Here is a 27,201-nt window from a genome sequence, read left to right as displayed (position 1 = left end):
TCCGAGGCATCGGTCTGAACCACAAATTCCTTGCTGTAGTCAGGGGCCTGTAGCACAGGGGCAGCACACATGGCCGTCTTGAGGGCTTCAAAAGCGGTTTGACAGCGGGGCGTCCAGTGCACCGCCTTGGGCTGTTTCTTGGAAGTGAGCTCCGTAAGGGGGCCCACAAGGCTGGCATAATCCTTAATAAATTGTCGGTAGTAGCCTGTGAGGCCTAAGAAGGCCCGGACAGTGGTTTGGGTTGCGGGGGGCTCCCACGCCTGGATGGCATCGACCTTTAACTGGAGGGGCGCCACCTGGCCACTCCCCACCTGGTGGCCCAGATAGGTCACAGATCCTTGACCGATCTGGCACTTGCTGGCCTTAATTGTGAGCCCGGCCCTTTGGAGAGCGGCCAGGACTTCCCCAAGGTGTCCTAGGTGCGCGGCCCAATGGTCGCTGAAGACTGCAATGTCGTCGAGGTAGGCCGCGCTGAAGGCTTCTAGCCCGGCCAGGACCTTGTTCACCAGCCTCTGAAAGGTCGCTGGGGCGTTCTTCATACCGAAGGGCATCACCCGAAAGTGCTAGTGCCCATCGGGGGTGGAAAAGGCGGATCGTTCCTGGGCGCCGGGAGTGAGCTTGATCTGCCAGTACCCAGCGGTGAGGTCAAAGGTGCTTAGGTAGCGGGCGGCCCCTAAGCGATCGATCAGCTCGTCAGCCCGTGGCAGGGAGTGGGCATCGGTCTTGGTGACTGCGTTCAGGCCCCGGTAGTCTACACAAAATCTGAGTTCCGGGGAAGTGCCGGGGGCGGCGGCCTTCGGCACCAAGACCACCGGGCTGGCCCACGGGCTGTCTGAGGGCTCGATGACTCCGAGGGCGAGCATCTTGGCGACCTCGGTCTGTATGCAGGCTTGGACTCGGTCAGGTACTCTGTAGGCGCGGTGTCGCACAGGGGGGCTGTCCCCGGTATCCACGTCGTGGACGCACCAGGGGGTCACCCCAGGCGTGAGCGAGAAGAGGGCAGCGAAGGGTTGCAGCAGCTTCCGGCAGTCATGGCGCTGTTCTGGGGTCAGGGTGGCGGAGAGGTGGACGCCCTCCAAGGAGCCGTCTTGGCCCGAGGACCCCAGGAGGTCTGGTAGGGGCTCGGAGTCGCTTTCACCCCCATCGTCAGTAGCCAGCAGCAGGCTTAGTTCAGTCCGGGCAAAGTGGGGCTTGAGCCGGTTGGCGTGTAGGACCCGGAGGGGGTTCCTCGGGGACTCCATGTCGACCAGGTAGGTGACGGGGCTCTTCCTCTCAACCACCTTGAAGGGCCCGGTCCACTTGTCCTGCAGGACGCAGGGGTCCACGGGTGACATGACCCAGACTTGCTGGCCCGGCTCGAACTCGATGGTCGAGGCATTCTCGTCATACCAGCGCTTCATGTCTTCTTGGCTGGCTTCGAGGTTGGCTTCTGACAGGGCCCGGAACTTCCGAGTCTGGTTCCGCAGGGTCAGGAGGTACCGGTAGACGTCGGGGGGGGCATCTTGGACGTTCGCCTCCCAGCCCTCCTTGACCAGGCTGAGGGGCCCTCGGACGGGGTGCCCATACAATAGTTCGAAGGGGCTGAAGCCCAGGGATTTCTGTGGTACCTCTCGATAGGCGAACAGGAGGCAGGGCAGCAGGACATCCCACCTCCTCCTCAGGGGCTCTTCCAGGCCCTTGATCATTCCCTTCAGGGTTCTGTTGAACCGCTCGACCAGTCCGTTCCCCTGGGGGTGGTAAGGGGTGGTGAATTTGTAGGTGACCCCACATTGTTGCCAGAGGGATCTCATGTATTTTGAAATAAAGTTCGTACCCCTGTCGCTCACCACTTCTCGGGGGAACCCCACCCGGGAGAAGATGCCCATCAGGGCCCGGCCCACCACTGGAGCTGTCACAGTGCGGAGTGGGATGGCCTCGGGGTATCGGGTGGCGTGGTCGACCAGTACCAGGATGAAGCGGTGTCCCAGGGCGGTTCGGGGGTCGAGGGGCCCCACGATGTCGATCCCCACTCGTTCGAACGGGGTGTGGACGGCTGGAAATGGTTGGAGGGGGGCTTTAATTCGACCCCCAGTCTTTCCGCTCGCCTGGCAGGTCGGGCAGGACCGGCAGTGATGGTCCACGTCCCTCCGCATTCGGGGCCAATAGAAATGGGTCACTAGGCAGGCTGTAAGTCTTGTCCCGCCCGAGGTGTCCGGCGAGGGGCACGTCATGCGCCAGGTTCAGGAGGAACCCTCGGAATCGGAGGGGAACCACCAACACCCCGCCGGCTCCCAGTTCGGCGACTTTCTGCTCGCTATACAATAAGTCATTGTCCCAATAGACCCAGGGGGTTCCCGTGGGGTCCCCCGAGGCCTGGGCGGCCGCTTGCTGTCAGGCCCCCTCGAGGGACGGGCAGGCCTTCTGCTCTTGCTGGAATTGTTCGCGGGTGGGGCCCCCGTCGTGGCGCCACTGGGCCAGCTCGGGGATCTCGCTGAGGGAGGCGGCCTCGTCGGGAGAAAGTTCGGATGGCCCGGCCTCATCGTCAGATTCCTCTGGGCCGGAAGATGGTGGTAGTTCTGGGCCCGTAGGCTTGTCGGGGGCCGCGGCAGCGGCTGGTTGGGCGGTCATGGACCGGGTGGTGGCGCAGGCCCACTCGGGCAGCCCTAGCATCCCCAGATGCTTTCGGCGCTCCACCTGGGCCCAGGGGGAGCTCTCTAGGTCATTCCCCAGGAGGCAGTCCACTGGGGCGTCGTCGCGGACAGTCACTTTTAGGGTGCCGGACACTCCTCCCCACTCGAAGGGGATCCTGGCCATCCGGCACATGCTTTCGGTGTTGTCCGCGGTCCGGACAGGGCATAGGACATGTGGCAGGATTTGTTCGGGGGTCACTAGGTGGCAGCGGACAGTGGTCACACTGGCCCCAGTGTCCCGGAGGGCTTCGGCCCGTCGTCCATTGATGGTGACCCACTGCTGGTACTTCTGGGTGTTGCTTGGGATGGCAGCTCGGGGCACCATTTCTCGGGAGCCCAGGCATACGAGCGACATGGCAGCTGGTTCCCACTCGGGGGACCCGTCGTCGCGGTTTTCCTCCTCGTCCTCTCCTTCCCCCAGGGCTGCGGCGGCTATTTGTCGGGGAGGGGGCCCAGCGGTCCCGTTCCGTCGGTTCACGGGGCAGGCCGGGTCGCTCGCATAGTGGCCGGTCTGCTGGCAGCCGAAGCAGGTCACCGTTGGTCGGGGTCCAGGCCGGGCGATGGGGGTCCCCCTTCGGCCCAGGGTCGGGGACGTGTGGTTGGCGGCTTGGCCTCGTGGCGGGCTTCTGGGCGGCCCGGCCGGGAATTCTCGACTGCGGTGGGACCCCCCTCCTCCGCCCCGCTGGCGAGGCGGTCCCGTGGTACTCCGTTGGTAGTCCCCCACGGGGTTCCGGGGGACCTGGGTGTTGACCCATCGGTCCGCTTCGGCGGTGAGCTTCCGGGGCTCGGTCAGCTTACTGTCCAGGAGGTGTTGCCTTAGTTCAACGAAGCAGTTGTTGGCGAGGTGCTCCCAGACAATGAGGTCGAACAGTTCATTGTACGAGGTGACCTTGCTCCCTTTTATCCACCCTTCAAAGGCCCGGCTGAAGAAGTCCACGTATTCTACCCATGTGGTACCGGGGAGCTTCTTGCAGTCCCGGAAGCGCTGCCGGTACATCTCGGCTGATAGTCCGTAGCGGGTGAGTAGGGCTTCTTTCATGTGGTCGTATGAGGTCATCACCGCGTCGGGGAGTTGCAGCAGGGTATCACGGCCCTCGCTGAGGAACCTGCCCCATAGGCCGGCACCCCAATCCTTCCGGGGTACCCGATGGGAGGTCATGGCTACCTCGTAGGCTCGGAACCACTGCTGGATGTCGTCGTTTTTGTAGTATTCCTTGACGACATCCTTGGGGATATGAACCTTTGGCTCGGTCAGTGGCAGGGCGTCCCGGGCCCCGGGGGTGCTGGTCTCCCCCGTTTTGGATTTCAGTTCGAGTTCCTTGAGGCTCCTCTCGTGCTCGAGGGTTAGCCGTCTCTCTTCTAGTTCCCGATGCCGTTTCTTTTCTTCGATTTCCTCCTGCAGCCGTAGTTGCTCCAAGGCTATTTTCTTCTCCGCCAGTAGGAGCTCACCGTCCAGCCGGAGTCGTGCGAGGTCCATTTCGTGTGTCCGGACCCTCTCCCGTTCTCGCATTTCTTCGTGGGACAGGCTGGCTTCCGGGATGCTTCGCCCCCCCATCTGTCGGGGTTATGGTCGGTGGCAGGTTTCCGTCCCGGGCCGAGGTCCCTTCGGTTCGGGGTGGAGTGGCCTCGGCTTCTGCCCAGGCTTTCAGGGTTTTCTGCATTTCCTCCTTGGTGCCCAATCCTGTGGTTGGGATCCCTTTGTCCTTGCAGAATTGTTTTAGTTCTTTGTGGGTGTATTCTTCCAGCTTTTCCAGCTGGAAGGTTGCGGCCACGGTTGCTTCTCGGCCGTCCATGGTTCCCTTTTTTTTTTTTTTCGTCTGGTTAGGTAGTGGGTGCGTTACTTGCCTGTACGATTGCGTCTGGCTCGGATCCCGTCGCTGGCCACCAAATGATGGAGGGAGGACCACCGGGGCGTCGGGGGGACTACTCCGGGGCACCTTCCTACCGCAAAGTTATAGCCGAGCGCCGCTGAGAAGCCCCCTAGGGGAGGTCCTTCTCCTATGATCGTACTAGGTCCAGTAACACCACCACACAGGACTCCGTATTAGTTGCTTATCTTGGGTCTTTATCAATAGTAGCACATTCAATATTTACAGTGGGATCGAGTGATCCAGTAAGAGTCTCAATGTCCTTGGAGGGATAGGGTAGCGGGACAGTCTTAGTACCAGCCAGGTACGGGAAGGCTCTGCGCCAGACCTTGAGTGCTGGTCTCAGAGCGGCTCAGACGTGGAGAGCCGCGACGGCGTCAGCTGGCTCGGGTGGTAGTTCCGCTTGGGTCGAGCCGCGACACAGTCAGCAGGGCTCCGGTGGTAGGTCCGCTTCGGTCGAGCCGCGACGAGGTCAGCTGGGCTCTGATGGTACGTTTCAACAAGGTCGGGCCGCGACAGCGTCAGCAGGGCCACAAAGGTTCGTGAAGGTCTTTAAGCACGGTGGAGCCGCGACGTCGTCAGCAGGGCTCAGAGTGTGGTTTCAGGAAGAGTCTTTCTCCGTAGGGTCAGCCGCGATCCGATCAGCAGGGCTCTTGACTCCGAGATACAACTGTCGTCTTGTTGCCGGGTCGCCCCAGATATAGGTCTGGAGCCCTTTGATGTCCGGACCCTTGCGCCCAGGAGGGCGGAGAGGCCGGGTAGGGCGCGGCCAGACGCCCAGCAGGAGAGGCACCAGGCCCCAGAGAGCTGTGGGGCGATCGCACCTAGGTGTGGAAGGACGGTTGGGGGTCCCATCAATACTGCCCTTCGCCGGGAGTGGGAAGGGCTCACGTGGTATCCCCCGGGCCAGGGGTTGGCGCCTCGATGTCGGGCCTCGCTGGGACCGAGGCCGGGTGGAGCGGGGTCACGTAGGTGGTCACGTAGAGTCACGTACAATCCAAAATGGGGGAGCCCCGAGGTGCATGGGACCTCGTGCGGCTTAGCGAGGGGGAACAGGACCACGCCACGAGGCCGGCTCCAACAGGTATGACCCCACTTTTTGCTGAATTGCTGAATGTACTTTGACTGAGTGTGCCCTGGACTCCTGCCAATCAGGAGCCCAGGGCCTATGTTCCTTCCCAAAATAAAAATCTCAAAACAAAACCCTGGCCACATGTCAGCCCCTGGTAAGTGATACCCTAGGTACCCAGGGCCTTGTGACAAGGGAAGGCCTCTAAGGGCTGCAGCACTCATTGTGCCACCCTTAGAGGCCCTGTACCCTAACACACACACACTGCCCTGGCAGGCTGAGTGTCTGGGTACAAGACAAAACAGAGAATCGACATGGCACACATCCCTGTGTGCCATGCCCACAACCTTCACTGCCCTGGCATACATCAGCCACCCCTCTAGCTGGGTGCCCTATGCCAGTGGTGTGGGCACAGAGGCAGGAGCCCGGTGCCCCTACAGTACCCAGGTCCATTCCTGGGCCCTGTAAGTGCAGTGCTTCCATTTAAGAGTACATGGTGCTGGGAGCTTGTCAAACACGAACTCCACAGCACTATAATGGCAGCACAGAAGACTGAGAAGTTTGGTATCAAACTGCTCAGCACATTAAACCCACACTGATGCCAGTATGGTATTTAATGTACCAAGCACCACAGAGGGCATCTTAGAGAGGCCCCCTGAAACCTAACCTACAATCCACGTCTGTTCTGAGGCTGCCTAGGCTGCCACACAGCAGACATGTTGCTGGACCCCTGGGTAGGAGAGCCCCTGCTCTCCTGGGTCTGCAACAATGCACATCCTGGGCGAGATGCTAGATCTCCTCCCCCAGGATGGGCAGGGGGAAGCTTCAAAGGCATGCCGCCTCAGTGAGCTTCCCCAGGCCACTTGCAACCCCCACTCTGGCGGGAAGCTTGGCCGGAAACCCCAAATAAGGACAGGGGATGGGCCAGCCTGCCAACCCCACCCCTCAGGTGGGGAAGGCGAGGTGAAGCACATCTCCGGGCGCTCGCCATCTTGAAGATGGGAGGCCCTACCCAATCAGGACTAGGCTGCTGCCCCCCTCCCAGAGGAGAGTGGCTGAATAGGGGGTGTACTCACCCCAGGACAGGGACCCATTGGTCCCTGCCCTTCGCCTACCTGTAACGCCCCTAAATTTAGTATTATACAAAGAAGAGGAAGAAGAAAGAAGACCTGCCCTGCAGCTGCTAAGAAGAGGAAGACACCAACTGCTTTGGCCCCAGCCCTACAGGCCTGGCGACACTCGAACCTGCTCCTGCTCCAACCCGGCATCTATTGTGGCCTGCAACCTCACAAACCCCGGAGGACCTGGCTACCTTTTGGCTCTAAGCCCCTGGGACTCCCATGAGTAGAGGCTCTACTCAAAATCTACTTCTAATCCCTGGCATCAGCCCGGAACCGCGAACCCTACACACTCTGCACCCGCCAAGCCTGGCCTGTGCCGGAGTGACCAAAGACCACGAGGACGACCCCACGACGACTGTGAACCCGAGTCCGGCACCCAAGGACTTCCCTAGACGCTCCTGACGACACCTGCAGCCTCAGAACCAGGTACCCCCCCAACGCGATCAACAGAGGGTAAGATTTCCCGACACCAAAAGGCACCCCTGCACCCGGCGCCCTGCGGCTCCCTGTGCCCAAATCCTGGGTACCTACCTATCCTCCAACTACCCAACTTACCTCTCGAAGTGGTGGTGGCACCTAAAGAATCTTCGTCCCCGAGCTTGCAATCTTTTTCTAAACCGGAGCTCTCCCATTGAAATCAATTGAGCGCCCAAGAGCTCAAAAGCACCCTGCACCCAGCCGCCCGAGTGGCCCTGGCAGTGTAACCTCTACACCTATCTACTTCCCCATTTGCCCTGAGCAAGTGACCAGGAGCCCAGCTCCCACAGCCGCGTAGCCTGCTAGTCAGCAGCCACCAACCAAGGCCCCCCTACCTCTCATAGGTAAACATTGGGCCTAACTCTCTCTGCACCCGGCTGCCCCTGTGCTGCTGAGGGTGACAAAACTCTACCTACCTGACCCTGGGAGACCCCCGAGTCTATGCCCAGAACCTTAACTCTGCCAGTCGAGTGCTTACCTTTAAACCGATAACTCAATTTTCTCCATAGGGTAACATTGACTGGTTTCTTCTGAAAATTTCTTCAAAGTGTGGAGTTTTCAAAACTTAAAATATTCACCAAAAATCAGCCGAGTAACGAAAACGAAAATACTCACCTGCTATTAGGTGAGCTCCCAGTGCTTGATCTTGGTGCCCAGCACTGACTCTGAAAAATACTTACAACTGTACTTACCAGTAACCCAATTTTCTTCCATAGCGAATCATTGACTGTTTTTCTGTGAAATTTCTTCAAAGTGTCAATTTCTGCAAACTTTAAATATTCTTTAAAAATCGTATAACTTCTGAAAACGTAATTACTTACCTGTTTTGGATAAAGGTCCCAGTACTGAGTCTAGGCACCCAGTACTGGATTACAAAAGTAACGAGAACATACTATACCTGCAGCTTGAATTTTCTTCCATAGGGAATCATTGACTGTTTTCTATGAAATTTCTTCTAAGTGTCAACTTTTAAAATAGCAAAATATTACTTAAAAATCCTAGTAGTAACTAAGTCGACTTTTATCACTTGTTTCTAAGTACTGTGCCAGGACTGAATCTAGGATCCAGTCCTGGAATCTCTAAAGTAATCCTGAAAGTAATCTATTGCAAATAACTTGAAATTTCCATTGAACTCAATGCATTATTGTGTTTAAAACTGTGTTGCTATTGCAACAACTTATAACTTTCTACAAAAGCCAATTGCATATTGCAAAAGTATTTAAATAAAGCATCTCATTCTGAGAAAGTATATTTTAATTCCTATTGTTGGTTCTAAAACAAAACAGACATATATTTTTTATACAAACCATTGGCCTAGAGTTCAGTTATTGAGTGTGTGAAATCATTTCGCTGACTGAGTGTGTACAACAAATGCTTTACACTGTCCTCTGATACTGCCTTACTGCTCGACCAAGCTACCACTTTAGAGACTAAGGTTATTTCTAACTTTAGCCTCTGCCAAACCTCTGGGGACTGTGGACTCTGTACACCCTGTACCTATTTTGGAACAGTATATACAGAGCCACTTTCTCACAATAGTACATTTGATCTAAAACCTAGAAAGATGCTGAATAAATGTCTGAATCTTCGGACACTGCGCAGCTTCTAAATCAATTAGCACCCAAAGTTTAATATGTGTACCTTACCTAATGATTAAGCGGACCCTCTTTTCGCATATAAAAAACACGTTGGTTGAAATGAAACAGTTAATGAAAAACATATCGAGCAAAGAGTATTGATATTCTATGAAAAATATCTACACCTTTTTTCTTACTGAAAAAATACATTGATGTATAATCAATCATTTTTTGACACAATTGATCTAGCCTCCGTAAAGATTATTCTAAATTACCAACAACAACTGTTGTTCAAGTTGACAAGACTAGGTATCGCGCAAAGTTTTGAATAAGCAACAATCACACCTCGGATACACCGCATTGGTTACAATACTGCCACTATTCAAAGATAACGTCCAATTGGCAATATGAGCAGTCCCACAATCGTGACACTTTTGTCTCTTACAGGGAGACAAAGTTGGAACATATGCACTGATCAGAGAGATATGCAAGCATACTTTCTATGTTTTCTATCACTCAGGTCAAAAGCCAGACAACAGGTGGACTACTTTATCTTCTGTTGGTTCTGCAGATAAGTACCCATTGGGCTCTGGGATTCCATATGCTAATTAGCAGATTTCACTATATAGCCTCCTTTGGCACCTCCCTTCATCCCTCTCTATGTGTGATGTCATCAGTACATGATTCTGTATGCAAACACATATACTCCTAAGCCCCATCTGGCTCCTCCCAAAACGAGTTATTGTACCTAAATGCAAGCAGAGCAACCAAAGGAGTACTATTCTAGAATATTACAAGAGTTCACTTTGGCACCTCTTTGTTCACCCAGATACAAGATGCCTTTCTTGTAAAAGGATACATATCAGTCTGCCGACAAAGGAGTGTACAATCTCAGCTATTCACTCAATAGCCGACAAAATAGCACATTAGCTCAGCTACATAGAGAGATGCTGAATGAATGTCTGAAGCTTTGGACACTGTGCAGCTTCCAAGACAATTAGATCACAAAGTTTAATACGTGTACCTTACCTATTGATTAAGAGGACCCTTTTCCACAGATATGAGAAACACTTTAGTTTAAATAAAACAGTTGTTAAAAAAACATATTGACCAATGAGTATTGACATTCTATGAAAAATATCTACACCTCTTTGCTTACTAAATAACTATAATGATGTATAATCAATCTTCTTTTGACACAATTGATCCAGCCTCCATAGAGACTATCAAAAATTGCTGATATCAACTATTTTTCAAGTTGACATGGCGGGGTATTGGGTAAAGTTTTCAATAAGCAATAATCACGCCTCATATAAACCTCATTGGCTACGATACTGCCACTGCACAAAGATAACATCAGCTAGGCGATATGAGCAGTCCCACAACGGTGACACTTTTGTCTGTTACAGGGAGACAAATTTGAAACGTGCACCGATCAGAGAGATATGCAAGCATACTTTCTATGTTTTCTATCACTCGAGTCAAAAGCCAGACATCATATGTACTACTCTATCTTCTGTTGCTTCTGCAGGTAAGTGCCCGTTGGGCTCTGGGATTCCGTATGCTAATTAGCAGATTTCACTATACAGCCTCCTTTGGCACCTCCCTTCATCCCTCTCTATGTGGGATGTCATCAGTACATGATTATGAATGCAACCACATATCCTCCTAAGCCCAAGCAGGCTCCTCCCAAAACTAGTTCTTGTACCTAAATGCAAGAAAGCAACCAAAGGTGTACTATTCTAGAATATTACAAGAGTTAACTTTGGCGCCTCTTGTTCACCCGGATACGAGATGCCTTTCTTGTAAATGGATACATATCAGTCTGCGGACAAAGGAGTGTACAATCTCAGCTATTCACTCAATAGCCGACAAAATAGTTGTGTGAAAGTGCCATCTTTCTTGAATGATATGCCCCCACTTTTTGCTGAATTGCTGAATGTACTTTGACTGAGTGTGCCCTGGACTCCTGCCAATCAGGAGCCCAGGGCCTATGTTCCTTCCCAAAACAAAAATCTCAAAACCAAATTGGCAAGCCCTGGCCACATGTCAGCCCCTGGTAAGTGGTACCCTAGGTACCCAGGGCCTTGTGACCAGGGAAGGCCTCTAAGGGCTGCAGCACTCATTGTGCCACCCTTAGAGGCCCTGTACCCTAACACACACACACTGCCCTGGCAGGCTGAGTGTCTGGGTACAAGACAAAACAGGGAATCGACATGGCACACATCCCTGTGTGCCATGCCCACAACCTTCACTGCCCTGGCATACATCAGCCACCCCTCTAGCTGGGTGCCCTATGCCAGTGGTGTGGGCACAGAGGCAGGAGCCCGGTGCCCCTACAGTACCCAGGTCCATTCCTGGGCCCTGTAAGTGCAGTGCTTCCATTTAAGAGTACATGGTGCTGGGAGCTTGTCAAACACGAACTCCACAGCACTATAATGGCAGCACAGAAGACTGAGAAGTTTGGTATCAAACTGCTCAGCACATTAAACCCACACTGATGCCAGTATGGGATTTAATGTACCAAGCACCACTGAGGGCATCTTAGAGAGGCCCCCTGAAACCTAACCTACAATCCACGTCTGTTCTGAGGCTGCCTAGGCTGCCACACAGTAGACATGTTGCTGGACCCCTGGGTAGGAGAGCCCCTGCTCTCCTGGGTCTGCAACAATGCACATCCTGGGCGAGATGCTAGATCTCCTCCCCCAGGATGGGCAGGGGGAAGCTTCAAAGGCATGCCGCCTCAGTGAGCTTCCCCAGGCCACTTGCAACCCCCACTCTGGCGGGAAGCTGGGCCGGAAACCCCAAATAAGGACAGGGGATGGGCCAGCCTGCCAACCCCACCCCTCAGGTGGGGAAGGCGAGGTGAAGCACATCTCCGGGCGCTCGCCATCTTGAAGATGGGAGGCCCTACCCAATCAGGACTAGGCTGCTGCCCCCCTCCCAGAGGAGAGTGGCTGAATAGGGGGTGTACTCACCCCAGGACAGGGACCCATTGGTCCCTGCCCTTCGCCTACTTGTAACGCCCCTAAATTTAGTATTTAGGGGCACCCTGAACCTTCCTTCCCCAGATTCCAGATTCCAAAATACAAAGAAGAGGAAGAAGAATGAAGACCTGCCCTGCAGCTGCTAAGAAGAGGAAGACACCAACTGCTTTGGCCCTAGCCCTACAGGCCTGGCGACACTCGAACCTGCTCCTGCTCCAACCCGGCATCTATTGTGGCCAGCAACCTCACAAACCCCGGAGGACCTGGCTACCTTTTGGCTCTAAGCCCCTGGGACTCCCATGAGTAGAGGCTCTACTCAAAATCTACTTCTAATCCCTGGCATCAGCCCGGAACCGCGAACCCTACACACTCTGCACCCGCCAAGCCTGGCCTGTGCCGGAGTGACCAAAGACCAAGAGGACGACCCCACGACGACTGTGAACCCGAGTCCGGCACCCAAGGACTTCCCTAGACGCTCCTGATGACACCTGCAGCCTCAGAACCAGGTACCCCCCCAACGCGATCAACAGAGGGTAAGATTTCCCGACACCAAAAGGCACCCCTGCACCCGGCGCCCTGCGGCTCCCTGTGCCCAAATCCTGGGTACCTACCTATCCTCCAACTACCCAACTTACCTCTCGAAGTGGTGGTGGCACCTAAAGAATCTTCGTCCCCGAGCTTGCAATCTTTTTCTAAACCGGAGCTCTCCCATTGAAATCAATTGAGCGCCCAAGAGCTCAAAAGCACCCTGCACCCAGCCGCCCGAGTGGCCCTGGCAGTGTAACCTCTACACCTATCTACTTCCCCATTTGCCCTGAGCAAGTGACCAGGAGCCCAGCTCCCACAGCCGCGTAGCCTGCTAGTCAGCAGCCACCAACCAAGGCCCCCCTACCTCTCATAGGATAACATTGGGCCTAACTCTCTCTGCACCCGGCTGCCCCTGTGGCGCTGAGGGTGAAAAAACTCTACCTACCTGACCCTGGGAGACCCCTGAGTCTATGCCCAGAACCTTAACTCTGCCAGTCGAGTACTTACCTTTAAACCGATAACTCAATTTTCTCCATAGGGTAACATTGACTGGTTTCTTCTGAAAATTTCTTCAAAGTGTGGAGTTTTCAAAACTTAAAAATTCACCAAAAATCAGCCGAGTAACGAAAACGAAAATACTCACCTGCTATTAGGTGAGCTCCCAGTGCTGGATCTTGGTGCCCAGCACTGACTCTGAAAAATACTTACAACTGTACTTACCAGTAACCCAATTTTCTTCCATAGGGAATCATTGACTGTTTTTCTGTGAAATTTCTTCAAAGTGTCAATTTCTGCAAACTTTAAATATTCTTTAAAAATCGTATAACTTCTGAAAACGTAATTACTTACCTGTTTTGGATAAAGGTCCCAGTACTGAGTCTAGGCACCCAGTACTGGATTACAAAAGTAACGAGAACATACTATACCTGCAGCTTGAATTTTCTTCCATAGGGAATCATTGACTGTTTTCTATGACATTTCTTCTAAGTGTCAACTTTTAAAATAGCAAAATATTACTTAAAAATCCTAGTAGTAACTAAGTCGACTTTTATCACTTGTTTCTAAGTACTGTCCCAGGACTGAATCTAGGATCCAGTCCTGGAATCTCTAAAGTAATCCTGAAAGTAATCTATTGCAAATAACTTGAAATTTCCATTGAACTCAATGCATTATTGTGTTTAAAACTGTGTTGCCTATTGCAACAACTTATAACTTTCTACAAAAGCCAATTGCATATTGCAAAAGTATTTAAATAAAGCATCTCATTCTGAGAAAGTATATTTTAATTCCTATTGTTGGTTCTAAAACAAAACAGACATATAGTTTTTTATACAAACCATTGGCCTAGAGTTCAGTTATTGAGTGTGTGAAATCATTTTGCTGACTGAGTGTGTACAACAAATGCTTTACACTGTCCTCTGATACTGCCTTACTGCTCGACCAAGCTACCACTTTAGAGACTAAGGTTATTTCTAACTTTAGCCTCTGCCAAACCTCTGGGGACTGTGGACTCTGTACACTCTGTACCTATTTTGGAACAGTATATACAGAGCCACTTTCTCACAATAGTACATTTGATCTAAAACCTAGAGAGATGCTGAATAAATGTCTGAATCTTCGGACACTGCGCAGCTTCTAAATCAATTAGCACCCAAAGTTTAATATGTGTACCTTACCTAATGATTAAGCGGACCCTCTTTTACGCATATAAAAAACACGTTGGTTGAAATGAAACAGTTAATGAAAAACATACCGAGCAAAGAGTATTGATATTCTATGAAAAATATCTACACCTTTTTTCTTACTGAATAAATACATTGATGTATAATCAATCATTTTTTGACACAATTGATCTAGCCTCCGTAAAGATTATCCTAAATTACCAACAACAACTGTTGTTCTAGTTGACAAGACTGGGTATTGCGTAAAGTTTTGAATAAGCAACAATCACACCTCGGATACACCGCATTGGTTACAATACTGCCACTATTCAAAGATAACGTCCAATTGGCAATATGAGCAGTCCCACAATCGTGGCACTTTTGTCTCTTACAGGGAGACAAAGTTGGAACATATGCACTGATCAGAGAGATATGCAAGCATACTTTCTATGTTTTCTATCACTCAGGTCAAAAGCCAGACATCAGGTGGACTATTTTATCTTCTGTTGGTTCTGCAGATAAGTACCCATTGGGCTCTGGGATTCCATATGCTAATTAGCAGATTTCACTATACAGCCTCCTTTGGCACCTCCCTTCATCCCTCTCTATGTGTGATGTCATCAGTACATGATTCTGTATGCAAACACATATACTCCTAAGCCCCATCTGGCTCCTTCCAAAACGAGTTATTGTACCTAAATGCAAGCAGAGCAACCAAAGGAGTACTATTCTAGAATATTACAAGAGTTCACTTTGGCACCTCTTTGTTCACCCAGATACAAGATGCCTTTCTTGTAAAAGGATACATATCAGTCTGCCGACAAAGGAGTGTACAATCTCAGCTATTCACTCAATAGCCGACAAAATAGCACATTAGCTCTGCTACTTAGAGAGATGCTGAATGAATGTCTGAAGCTTTGGACACTGTGCAGCTTCCAAGACAATTAGATCACAAAGTTTAATACGTGTACCTTACCTATTGATTAAGAGGACCCTTTTCCACAGATATGAGAAACACTTTAGTTGAAATAAAACAGTTGTTAAAAAAACATATTGACCAATGAGTATTGACATTCTATGAAAAATATCTACACCTCTTTACTTACTAAATAACTATAATGATGTATAATCAATCTTCTTTTGACACAATTGATCCAGCCTCCATTGAGACTATCAAAAATTGCCAATATCAACTATTTTTCAAGTTGACATGGCGGGGTATTGGGTAAAGTTTTCAATAAGCAATAATCACACCTCGGATAGACCTCATTGACTACGATACTGCCACTGCACAAAGATAACATCAGCTAGGCAATATGAGCAGTCCCACAACGGTGACACTTTTGTCTGTTACAGGGAGACAAATTTGAAACGTGCATCGATCAGAGAGATATGCAAGCATACTTTCTATGTTTTCTATCACTCGAGTCAAAAGCCAGACATGATATGTACTACTCTATTTTCTGTTGCTTCTGCAGGTAAGTGCCCGTTGGGCTCTGGGATTCCGTATGCTAATTAGCAGATTTCACTATACAGCCTCCTTTGGCACCTCCCTTCATCCCTCTCTATGTGGGATGTCATCAGTACATGATTATGTATGCAACCACATATCCTCCTAAGCCCAAGCAGGCTCCTCCCAAAACTAGTTCTTGTACCTAAATGCAAGAAAGCAACCAAAGGTGTACTATTCTAGAATATTACAAGAGTTAACTTTGGCACCTCTTGTTCACCCGGATACGAGATGCCTTTCTTGTAAATGGATACATATCAGTCTGCGGACAAAGGAGTGTACAATCTCAGCTATTCACTCAATAGCCGACAACATAGTTGTGTGAAAGTGCCATCTTTCTTGAATGGTATGCCCCCACTTTTTGCTGAATTGCTGAATGTACTTTGACTGAGTGTGCCCTGGACTCCTGCCAATCAGGAGCCCAGGGCCTATGTTCCTTCCCAAAACAAAAATCTCAAAACAAAATTGGCAAACCCTGGCCACATGTCAGCCCCTGGTAAGTGGTACCCTAGGTACCCAGGGCCTTGTGACCAGGGAAGGCCTCTAAGGGCTGCAGCACTCATTGTGCCACCCTTAGAGGCCCTGTACCCTAACACACACACACTGCCCTGGCAGGCTGAGTGTCTGGGTACAAGACAAAACAGAGAATCGACGTGGCACACATCCCTGTGTGCCATGCCCACAACCTTCACTGCCCTGGCATACATCAGCCACCCCTCTAGCTGGGTGCCCTATGCCAGTGGTGTGGGCACAGAGGCAGGAGCCCGGTGCCCCTACAGTACCCAGGTCCATTCCTGGGCCCTGTAAGTGCAGTGCTTCCATTTAAGAGTACATGGTGCTGGGAGCTTGTCAAACACGAACTCCACAGCACTATAATGGCAGCACAGAAGACTGAGAAGTTTGGTATCAAACTGCTCAGCACATTAAACCCACACAGATGCCAGTATGGTATTTAATGTACCAAGCACCACAGAGGGCATCTTAGAGAGGCCCCCTGAAACCTAACCTACAATCCACGTCTGTTCTGAGGCTGCCTAGGCTGCCACACAGTAGACATGTTGCTGGACCCCTGGGTAGGAGAGCCCCTGCTCTCCTGGGTCTGCAACAATGCACATCCTGGGCGAGATGCTAGATCTCCTCCCCCAGGATGGGCAGGGGGAAGCTTCAAAGGCATGCCGCCTCAGTGAGCTTCCCCAGGCCACTTGCAACCCCCACTCTGGCGGGAAGCTTGGCCGGAAACCCCAAATAAGGACAGGGGATGGGCCAGCCTGCCAACCCCACCCCTCAGGTGGGAAAGGCGAGGTGAAGCACATCTCCGGGCGCTCGCCATCTTGAAGATGGGAGGCCCTACCCAATCAGGACTAGGCTGCTGCCCCCCTCCCAGAGGAGAGTGGCTGAATAGGGGGTGTACTCACCCCAGGACAGGGACCCATTGGCCCCTGCCCTTCGCCTACCTGTAACGCCCCTAAATTTAGTATTTAGGGGCACCCTGAACCTTCCTTCCCCAGATTCCAGATTCCGAAATACAAAGAAGAGGAAGAAGAAAGAAGACCTGCCCTGCAGCTGCTAAGAAGAGGAAGACACCAACTGCTTTGGCCCCAGCCCTACAGGCCTGGCGACACTCGAACCTGCTCCTGCTCCAACCCGGCATCTATTGTGGCCAGCAACCTCACAAACCCCGGAGGACCTTGCTACCGTTTGGCTCTAAGCCCCTGGAACTCCCATGAGTAGAGGCTCTACTCAAAATCTACTTCTAATCCCTGGCATCAGCCCGGAACCGCGAACCCTACACACTCTGCACCCGCCAAGCCTGGCCTGACCCGGAGTGACCAAAGACCACGAGGACGACCCCACGACGACTGTGAACCCGAGTCCGGCACCCAAGGACTTCCCTAGACGCTCCTGACGACACCTGCAGCCTCAGAACCAGGTACCCCCCCAACGCGATCAACAGAGGGGAAGATTTCCCGACACCAAAAGGCACCCCTGCACCCGGCGCCCTGCGGCTCCCTGTGCCCAAATCCTGGGTACCTACCTATCCTCCAACTACCCAACTTACCTCTCGAAGTGGTGGTGGCACCTAAAGAATCTTCGTCCCCGAGCTTGCAATCTTTTTCTAAACCGGAGCTCTCCCATTGAAATCAAGTGAGCGCCCAAGAGCTCAAAAGCACCCTGCACCCAGCCGCCCGAGTGGCCCTGGCAGTGTAACCTCTACACCTATCTACTTCCCCATTTGCCCTGAGCAAGTGACCAGGAGCCCAGCTCCCACAGCCGCGTAGCCTGCTAGTCAGCAGCCACCAACCAAGGCCCCCCTACCTCTCATAGGATAACATTGGGTCTAACTCTCTCTGCACCCGGCTGCCCCTGTGCCGCTGAGGGTGAAAAAACTCTACCTACCTGACCCTGGGAGACCCCTGAGTCTATGCCCAGAACCTTAACTCTGCCAGTCGTGTACTTACCTTTAAACCGATAACTCAATTTTCTCCATAGGGTAACATTGACTGGTTTCTTCTGAAAATTTCTTCAAAGTGTGGAGTTTTCAAAACTTAAAATATTCACCAAAAATCAGCCGAGTAACGAAAACGAAAATACTCACCTGCTATTAGGTGAGCTCCCAGTGCTGGATCTTGGTGCCCAGCACTGACTCTGAAAAATACTTACAACTGTACTTACCAGTAACCCAATTTTCTTCCATAGGGAATCATTGACTGTTTTTCTGTGAAATTTCTTCAAAGTGTCAATTTCTGCAAACTTTAAATATTCTTTAAAAATCGTATAACTTCTGAAAACGTAATTACTTACCTGTTTTGGATAAAGGTCCCAGTACTGAGTCTAGGCACCCAGTACTGGATTACAAAAGTAACGAGAACATACTATACCTGCAGCTTGAATTTTCTTCCATAGGGAATCATTGACTGTTTTCTATGAAATTTCTTCTAAGTGTCAACTTTTAAAATAGCAAAATATTACTTAAAAATCCTAGTAGTAACTAAGTCGACTTTTATCACTTGTTTCTAAGTATTGTCCCAGGACTGAATCTAGGATCCAGTCCTGGAATCTCTAAAGTAATCCTGAAAGTAATCTATTGCAAATAACTTGAAATTTCCATTGAACTCAATGCATTATTGTGTTTAAAACTGTGTTGCCTATTGCAACAACTTATAACTTTCTACAAAAGCCAATTGCATATTGCAAAAGTATTTAAATAAAGCATCTCATTCTGAGAAAGTATATTTTAATTCCTATTGTTGGTTCTAAAACAAAACAGACATATCTTTTTTATACAAACCATTGGCCTAGAGTTCAGTTATTGAGTGTGTGAAATCATTTCGCTGACTGAGTGTGTACAACAAATGCTTTACACTGTCCTCTGATACTGCCTTACTGCTCGACCAAGCTACCACTTTAGAGACTAAGGTTATTTCTAACTTTAGCCTCTGCCAAACCTCTGGGGACTGTGGAGTCTGTACATCCTGTACTTATTTTGGAACAGTATATACAGAGCCACTTTCTCACAATAGTACATTTGATCTAAAACCTAGAGAGATGCTGAATAAATGTCTGAATCTTCGGACACTGCGCAGCTTCTAAATCAATTAGCACCCAAAGTTTAATATGTGTACCTTACCTAATGATTAAGCGGACCCTCTTTTACGCATATAAAAAACACGTTGGTTGAAATGAAACAGTTAATGAAAAACATATCGAGCAAAGAGTATTGATATTCTATGAAAAATATCTACACCTTTTTTCTTACTGAATAAATACATTGATGTATAATCAATCATTTTTTGACACAATTGATCTAGCCTCCGTAAAGATTATCCTAAATTACCAACAACAACTGTTGTTCAAGTTGACAAGACTGGGCATTGCGTAAAGTTTTGAATAAGCAACAATCACAACTCGGATACACCGCATTGGTTACAATACTGCCACTATTCAAAGATAATGTCCAATTGGCAATATGAGCAGTCCCACAATCGTGACACTTTTGTCTCTTACAGGGAGACAAAGTTGGAACATATGCACTGATCAGAGAGATATGCAAGCATACTTTCTATGTTTTCTATCACTCAGGTCAAAAGCCAGACAACAGGTGGACTACTTTATCTTCTGTTGGTTCTGCAGATAAGTACCCATTGGGCTCTGGGATTCCATATGCTAATTAGCAGATTTCACTATACAGCCTCCTTTGGCACCTCCCTTCATCCCTCTCTATGTGTGATGTCATCAGTACATGATTCTGTATGCAAACACATATACTCCTAAGCCCCATCTGGCTCCTTCCAAAACGAGTTATTGTACCTAAATGCAAGCAGAGCAACCAAAGGAGTACTATTCTAGAATATTACAAGAGTTCACTTTGGCACCTCTTTGTTCACCCAGATACAAGATGCCTTTCTTGTAAAAGGATACATATCAGTCTGCCGACAAAGGAGTGTACAATCTCAGCTATTCACTCAATAGCCGACAAAATAGCACATTAGCTCTGCTACTTAGAGAGATGCTGAATGAATGTCTGAAGCTTTGGACACTGTGCAGCTTCCAAGACAATTAGATCACAAAGTTTAATACGTGTACCTTACCTATTGATTAAGAGGACCCTTTTCCACAGATATGAGAAACACTTTAGTTGAAATAAAACAGTTGTTAAAAAAACATATTGACCAATGAGTATTGACATTCTATGAAAAATATCTACACCTCTTTGCTTACTAAATAACTATAATGATGTATAATCAATCTTCTTTTGACACAATTGATCCAGCCTCCATAGAGACTATCAAAAATTGCCAATATCAACTATTTTTCAAGTTGACATGGCGGGGTATTGGGTAAAATTTTCAATAAGCAATAATCACGCCTCGGATAGACCTCATTGGCTACGATACTGCCACTGCACAAAGATAACATCAGCTAGGCGATATGAGCAGTCCCACAACGGTGACACTTCTGTCTGTTACAGGGAGACAAATTTGAAACGTGCACCGATCAGAGAGATATGCAAGCATACTTTCTATGTTTTCTATCACTCGAGTCAAAAGCCAGACATGATATGTACTACTCTATCTTCTGTTGCTTCTGCAGGTAAGTGCCCGTTGGGCTCTGGGATTCCGTATGCTAATTAGCAGATTTCACTATACAGCCTCCTTTGGCACCTCCCTTCGTCCCTCTCTATGTGGGATGTCATCAGTACATGATTATGTATGCAACCACATATCCTCCTAAGCCCAAGCAGGCTCCTCCCAAAACTAGTTCTTGTACCTAAATGCAAGAAAGCAACCAAAGGTGTACTATTCTAGAATATTACAAGAGTTAACTTTGGCGCCTCTTGTTCACCCGGATACGAGATGCCTTTCTTGGAAATGGATACATATCAGTCTGCGGACAAAGGAGTGTACAATCTCAGCTATTCACTCAATAGCCGACAAAATAGTTGTGTTAAAGTGCCATCTTTCTTGAATGGTATGCCCCCACTTTTTGCTGAATTGCTGAATGTACTTTGACTGAGTGTGCCCTGGACTCCTGCCAATCAGGAGCCCAGGGCCTATGTTCCTTCCCAAAACAAAAATCTCAAAACAAAATTGGCAAACCCTGGCCACATGTCAGCCCCTGGTAAGTGGTACACTAGGTACCCAGGGCCTTGTGACCAGGGAAGGCCTCTAAGGGCTGCAGCACTCATTGTGCCACCCTTAGAGGCCCTGTACCCTAACACACACACACTGCCCTGGCAGGCTGAGTGTCTGGGTACAAGACAAAACAGAGAATCGACGTGGCACACATCCCTGTGTGCCATGCCCACAACCTTCACTGCCCTGGCATACATCAGCCACCCCTCTAGCTGGGTGCCCTATGCCAGTGGTGTGGGCACAGAGGCAGGAGCCCGGTGCCCCTACAGTGCCCAGGTCCATTTGTGGGCCCTGTAAGTGCAGTGCTCCCATTTAAGAGTACATGGTGCTGGGAGCTTGTCAAACACGAACTCCACAGCACTATAATGGCAGCACAGAAGACTGAGAAGTTTGGTATCAAACTGCTCAGCACATTAAACCCACACTGATGCCAGTATGGTATTTAATGTACCAAGCACCACAGAGGGCATCTTAGAGAGGCCCCCTGAAACCTAACCTACAATCCACGTCTGTTCTGAGGCTGCCTAGGCTGCCACACAGCAGACATGTTGCTGGACCCCTGGGTAGGAGAGCCCCTGCTCTCCTGGGTCTGCAACAATGCACATCCTGGGCGAGATGCTAGATCTCCTCCCCCAGGATGGGCAGGGGGAAGCTTCAAAGGCATGCCGCCTCAGTGAGCTTCCCCAGGCCACTTGCAACCCCCACTCTGGCGGGAAGCTTGGCCGGAAACCCCAAATAAGGACAGGGGATGGGCCAGCCTGCCAACCCCACCCCTCAGGTGGGGAAGGCGAGGTGAAGCACATCTCCGGGCGCTCGCCATCTTGAAGATGGGAGGCCCTACCCAATCAGGACTAGGCTGCTGCCCCCCTCCCAGAGGAGAGTGGCTGAATAGGGGGTGTACTCACCCCAGGACAGGGACCCATTGGCCCCTGCCCTTCGCCTACCTGTAACGCCCCTAAATTTAGTATTTAGGGGCACCCTGAACCTTCCTTCCCCAGATTCCAGATTCCGAAATACAAAGAAGAGGACGAAGAAAGAAGACCTGCCCTGCAGCTGCTAAGAAGAGGAAGACACCAACTGCTTTGGCCCCAGCCCTACAGGCCTGGCGACACTCGAACCTGCTCCTGCTCCAACCCGGCATCTCTTGTGGCCAGCAACCTCACAAACCCCGGAGGACCTTGCTACCGTTTGGCTCTAAGCCCCTGGAACTCCCATGAGTAGAGGCTCTACTCAAAATCTACTTCTAATCCCTGGCATCAGCCCGGAACCGCGAACCCTACACACTCTGCACCCGCCAAGCCTGGCCTGTGCCGGAGTGACCAAAGACCACGAGGACGACCCCACGACGACTGTGAACCCGAGTCCGGCACCCAAGGACTTCCCTAGACGCTCCTGACGACACCTGCAGCCTCAGAACCAGGTACCCCCCCAACGCGATCAACAGAGGGTAAGATTTCCCGACACCAAAAGGCACCCCTGCACCCGGCGCCCTGCGGCTCCCTGTGCCCAAATCCTGGGTACCTACCTATCCTCCAACTACCCAACTTACCTCTCGAAGTGGTGGTGGCACCTAAAGAATCTTCGTCCCCGAGCTTGCAATCTTTTTCTAAACCGGAGCTCTCCCATTGAAATCAATTGAGCGCCCAAGAGCTCAAAAGCACCCTGCACCCAGCCGCCCGAGTGGCCCTGGCAGTGTAACCTCTACACCTATCTACTTCCCCATTTGCCCTGAGCAAGTGACCAGGAGCCCAGCTCCCACAGCCGCGTAGCCTGCTAGTCAGCAGCCACCAACCAAGGCCCCCCTACCTCTCATAGGATAACATTGGGTCTAACTCTCTCTGCACCCGGCTGCCCCTGTGCCGCTGAGGGTGAAAAAACTCTACCTACCTGACCCTGGGAGACCCCTGAGTCTATGCCCAGAACCTTAACTCTGCCAGTCGAGTACTTACCTTTAAACCGATAACTCAATTTTCTCCATAGGGTAACATTGACTGGTTTCTTCTGAAAATTTCTTCAAAGTGTGGAGTTTTCAAAACTTAAAATATTCACCAAAAATCAGCCGAGTAACGAAAACGAAAATACTCACCTGCTATTAGGTGAGCTCCCAGTGCTGGATCTTGGTGCCCAGCACTGACTCTGAAAAATACTTACAACTGTACTTACCAGTAACCCAATTTTCTTCCATAGGGAATCATTGACTGTTTTTCTGTAAAATTTCTTCAAAGTGTCAATTTCTGCAAACTTTAAATATTCTTTAAAAATCGTATAACTTCTGAAAACGTAATTACTTACCTGTTTTGGATAAAGGTCCCAGTACTGAGTCTAGGCACCCAGTACTGGATTACAAAAGTAACGAGAACATACTATACCTGCAGCTTGAATTTTCTTCCATAGGGAATCATTGACTGTTTTCTATGAAATTTCTTCTAAGTGTCAACTTTTAAAATAGCAAAATATTACTTAAAAATCCTAGTAGTAACTAAGTCGACTTTTATCACTTGTTTCTAAGTATTGTCCCAGGACTGAATCTAGGATCCAGTCCTGGAATCTCTAAAGTAATCCTGAAAGTAATCTATTGCAAATAACTTGAAATTTCCATTGAACTCAATGCATTATTGTGTTTAAAACTGTGTTGCCTATTGCAACAACTTATAACTTTCTACAAAAGCCAATTGCATATTGCAAAAGTATTTAAATAAAGCATCTCATTCTGAGAAAGTATATTTTAATTCCTATTGTTGGTTCTAAAACAAAACAGACATATCTTTTTTATACAAACCATTGGCCTAGAGTTCAGTTATTGAGTGTGTGAAATCATTTCGCTGACTGAGTGTGTACAACAAATGCTTTACACTGTCCTCTGATACTGCCTTACTGCTTGACCAAGCTACCACTTTAGAGACTAAGGTTATTTCTAACTTTAGCCTCTGCCAAACCTCTGGGGACTGTGGAGTCTGTACACCCTGTACTTATTTTGGAACAGTATATACAGAGCCACTTTCTCACAATAGTACATTTGATCTAAAACCTAGAGAGATGCTTAATAAATGTCTGAATCTTCGGACACTGCGCAGCTTCTAAATCAATTAGCACCCAAAGTTTAATATGTGTACCTTACCTAATGATTAAGCGGACCCTCTTTTACGCATATAAAAAACGCGTTGGTTGAAATGAAACAGTTAATGAAAAACATATCGAGCAAAGAGTATTGATATTCTATGAAAAATATCTACACCTTTTTTCTTACTGAATAAATACATTGATGTATAATCAATCATTTTTTGACACAATTGATCTAGCCTCTGTAAAGATTATCCTAAATTACCAACAACAACTGTTGTTCAAGTTGACAAGACTGGGTATTGCGTAAAGTTTTGAATAAGCAACAATCACACCTCGGATACACCGCATTGGTTACAATACTGCCACTATTCAAAGATAACGTCCAATTGGCAATATGAGCAGTCCCACAATCGTGACACTTTTGTCTCTTACAGGGAGACAAAGTTGGAACATATGCACTGATCAGAGAGATATGCAAGCATACTTTCTATGTTTTCTATCACTCAGGTCAAAAGCCAGACAACAGGTGGACTACTTTATCTTCTGTTGGTTCTGCAGATAAGTACCCATTGGGCTCTGGGATTCCATATGCTAATTAGCAGATTTCACTATACAGCCTCCTTTGGCACCTCCCTTCATCCCTCTCTATGTGTGATGTCATCAGTACATGATTCTGTATGCAAACACATATACTCCTAAGCCCCATCTGGCTCCTTCCAAAACGAGTTATTGTACCTAAATGCAAGCAGAGCAACCAAAGGAGTACTATTCTAGAATATTACAAGAGTTCACTTTGGCACCTCTTTGTTCACCCAGATACAAGATGCCTTTCTTGTAAAAGGATACATATCAGTCTGCCGACAAAGGAGTGTACAATCTCAGCTATTCACTCAATAGCCGACAAAATAGCACATTAGCTCTGCTACTTAGAGAGATGCTGAATGAATGTCTGAAGCTTTGGACACTGTGCAGCTTCCAAGACAATTAGATCACAAAGTTTAATACGTGTACCTTACCTATTGATTAAGAGGACCCTTTTCCACAGATATGAGAAACACTTTAGTTGAAATAAAACAGTTGTTAAAAAAACATATTGACCAATGAGTATTGACATTCTATGAAAAATATCTACACCTCTTTGCTTACTAAATAACTATAATGATGTATAATCAATCTTCTTTTGACACAATTGATCCAGCCTCCATAGAGACTATCAAAAATTGCCAATATCAACTATTTTTCAAGTTGACATGGCGGGGTATTGGGTAAAGTTTTCAATAAGCAATAATCACGCCTCGGATAGACCTCATTGGCTACGATACTGCCACTGCACAAAGATAGCATCAGCTAGGCAATATGAGCAGTCCCACAACGGTGACACTTTTGTCTGTTACAGGGAGACAAATTTGAAACGTGCACCGATCAGAGAGATATGCAAGCATACTTTCTATGTTTTCTATCACTCGAGTCAAAAGCCAGACATCATATGTACTACTCTATCTTCTGTTGCTTCTGCAGGTAAGTGCCCGTTGGGCTCTGGGATTCCGTATGCTAATTAGCAGATTTCACTATACAGCCTCCTTTGGCACCTCCCTTCATCCCTCTCTATGTGGGATGTCATCAGTACATGATTATGTATGCAACCACATATCCTCCTAAGCCCAAGCAGGCTCCTCCCAAAACTAGTTCTTGTACCTAAATGCAAGAAAGCAACCAAAGGTGTACTATTCTAGAATATTACAAGAGTTAACTTTGGCGCCTCTTGTTCACCCGGATACGAGATGCCTTTCTTGTAAATGGATACATATCAGTCTGCGGACAAAGGAGTGTACAATCTCAGCTATTCACTCAATAGCCGACAAAATAGTTGTGTGAAAGTGCCATCTTTCTTGAATGGTATGCCCCCACTTTTTGCTGAATTGCTGAATGTACTTTGACTGAGTGTGCCCTGGACTCCTGCCAATCAGGAGCCCAGGGCCTATGTTCCTTCCCAAAACAAAAATCTCAAAACAAAATTGGCAAACCCTGGCCACATGTCAGCCCCTGGTAAGTGGTACCCTAGGTACCCAGGGCCTTGTGACCAGGGAAGGCCTCTAAGGGCTGCAGCACTCATTGTGCCACCCTTAGAGGCCCTGTACCCTAACACACACTCTGCCCTGGCAGGCTGAGTGTCTGGGTACAAGACAAAACAGAGAATCGACGTGGCACACATCCCTGTGTGCCATGCCCACAACCTTCACTGCCCTGGCATACATCAGCCACCCCTCTAGCTGGGTGCCCTATGCCAGTGGTGTGGGCACAGAGGCAGGAGCCCGGTGCCCCTACAGTACCCAGGTCCATTCCTGGGCCCTGTAAGTGCAGTGCTTCCATTTAAGAGTACATGGTGCTGGGAGCTTGTCAAACACGAACTCCACAGCACTATAATGGCAGCACAGAAGACTGAGAAGTTTGGTATCAAACTGCTCAGCACATTAAACCCACACTGATGCCAGTATGGTATTTAATGTACCAAGCACCACAGAGGGCATCTTAGAGAGGCCCCCTGAAACCTAATTTACAATCCACGTCTGTTCTGAGGCTGCCTAGGCTGCCACACAGCAGACATGTTGCTGGACCCCTGGGTAGGAGAGCCCCTGCTCTCCTGGGTCTGCAACAATGCACATCCTGGGCGAGATGCTAGATCTCCTCCCCCAGGATGGGCAGGGGGAAGCTTCAAAGGCATGCCGCCTCTGTGAGCTTCCCCAGGCCACTTGCAACCCCCACTCTGGCGGGAAGCTTGGCCGGAAACCCCAAATAAGGACAGGGGATGGGCCAGCCTGCCAACTCCACCCCTCAGGTGGGGAAGGCGAGGTGAAGCACATCTCCGGGCGCTCGCCATCTTGAAGATGGGAGGCCCTACCCAATCAGGACTAGGCTGCTGCCCCCCTCCCAGAGGAGAGTGGCTGAATAGGGGGTGTACTCACCCCAGGACAGGGACCCATTGGTCCCTGCCCTTCGCCTACCTGTAACGCCCCTAAATTTAGTATTTAGGGGCACCC

General features: G+C 49.4%; 8 non-coding genes across 8 annotated transcripts; all 8 read right to left on the bottom strand.

The window, feature by feature from the left end:
• Positions 1-9,030: 9,030 nt before the first annotated feature.
• Positions 9,031-9,171, bottom strand: LOC146783611 (U4 spliceosomal RNA). The gene has a single exon (XR_014971261.1). It is a non-coding gene; the product is annotated as a U4 spliceosomal RNA (small nuclear RNA).
• Positions 9,172-9,992: 821 nt separating this feature from the next.
• LOC146783610 (U4 spliceosomal RNA) lies at positions 9,993-10,133 on the bottom strand. The gene has a single exon (XR_014971155.1). It is a non-coding gene; the product is annotated as a U4 spliceosomal RNA (small nuclear RNA).
• Positions 10,134-14,153: 4,020 nt separating this feature from the next.
• Positions 14,154-14,294, bottom strand: LOC146783609 (U4 spliceosomal RNA). Its single transcript, XR_014971209.1, has one exon. It is a non-coding gene; the product is annotated as a U4 spliceosomal RNA (small nuclear RNA).
• Positions 14,295-15,115: 821 nt separating this feature from the next.
• LOC146783608 (U4 spliceosomal RNA) lies at positions 15,116-15,256 on the bottom strand. Its single transcript, XR_014971127.1, has one exon. It is a non-coding gene; the product is annotated as a U4 spliceosomal RNA (small nuclear RNA).
• A 4,020-nt stretch (positions 15,257-19,276) lies between these two features.
• On the bottom strand, positions 19,277-19,417 carry LOC146783607 (U4 spliceosomal RNA). The gene has a single exon (XR_014971265.1). It is a non-coding gene; the product is annotated as a U4 spliceosomal RNA (small nuclear RNA).
• An 821-nt stretch (positions 19,418-20,238) lies between these two features.
• LOC146783606 (U4 spliceosomal RNA) lies at positions 20,239-20,379 on the bottom strand. The gene has a single exon (XR_014971090.1). It is a non-coding gene; the product is annotated as a U4 spliceosomal RNA (small nuclear RNA).
• A 4,020-nt stretch (positions 20,380-24,399) lies between these two features.
• On the bottom strand, positions 24,400-24,540 carry LOC146783605 (U4 spliceosomal RNA). Its single transcript, XR_014971187.1, has one exon. It is a non-coding gene; the product is annotated as a U4 spliceosomal RNA (small nuclear RNA).
• Positions 24,541-25,361: 821 nt separating this feature from the next.
• LOC146783604 (U4 spliceosomal RNA) lies at positions 25,362-25,502 on the bottom strand. The gene has a single exon (XR_014971068.1). It is a non-coding gene; the product is annotated as a U4 spliceosomal RNA (small nuclear RNA).
• Between the last annotated feature and the right edge of the window lie 1,699 nt (positions 25,503-27,201).

Source organism: Triturus cristatus, chromosome 11 (assembly GCF_964204655.1).
Source record: "Triturus cristatus chromosome 11, aTriCri1.1, whole genome shotgun sequence".
Lineage (NCBI taxonomy): Eukaryota > Metazoa > Chordata > Amphibia > Caudata > Salamandridae > Triturus > Triturus cristatus.
This window is presented reverse-complemented; position numbering and strand designations above follow the sequence as displayed.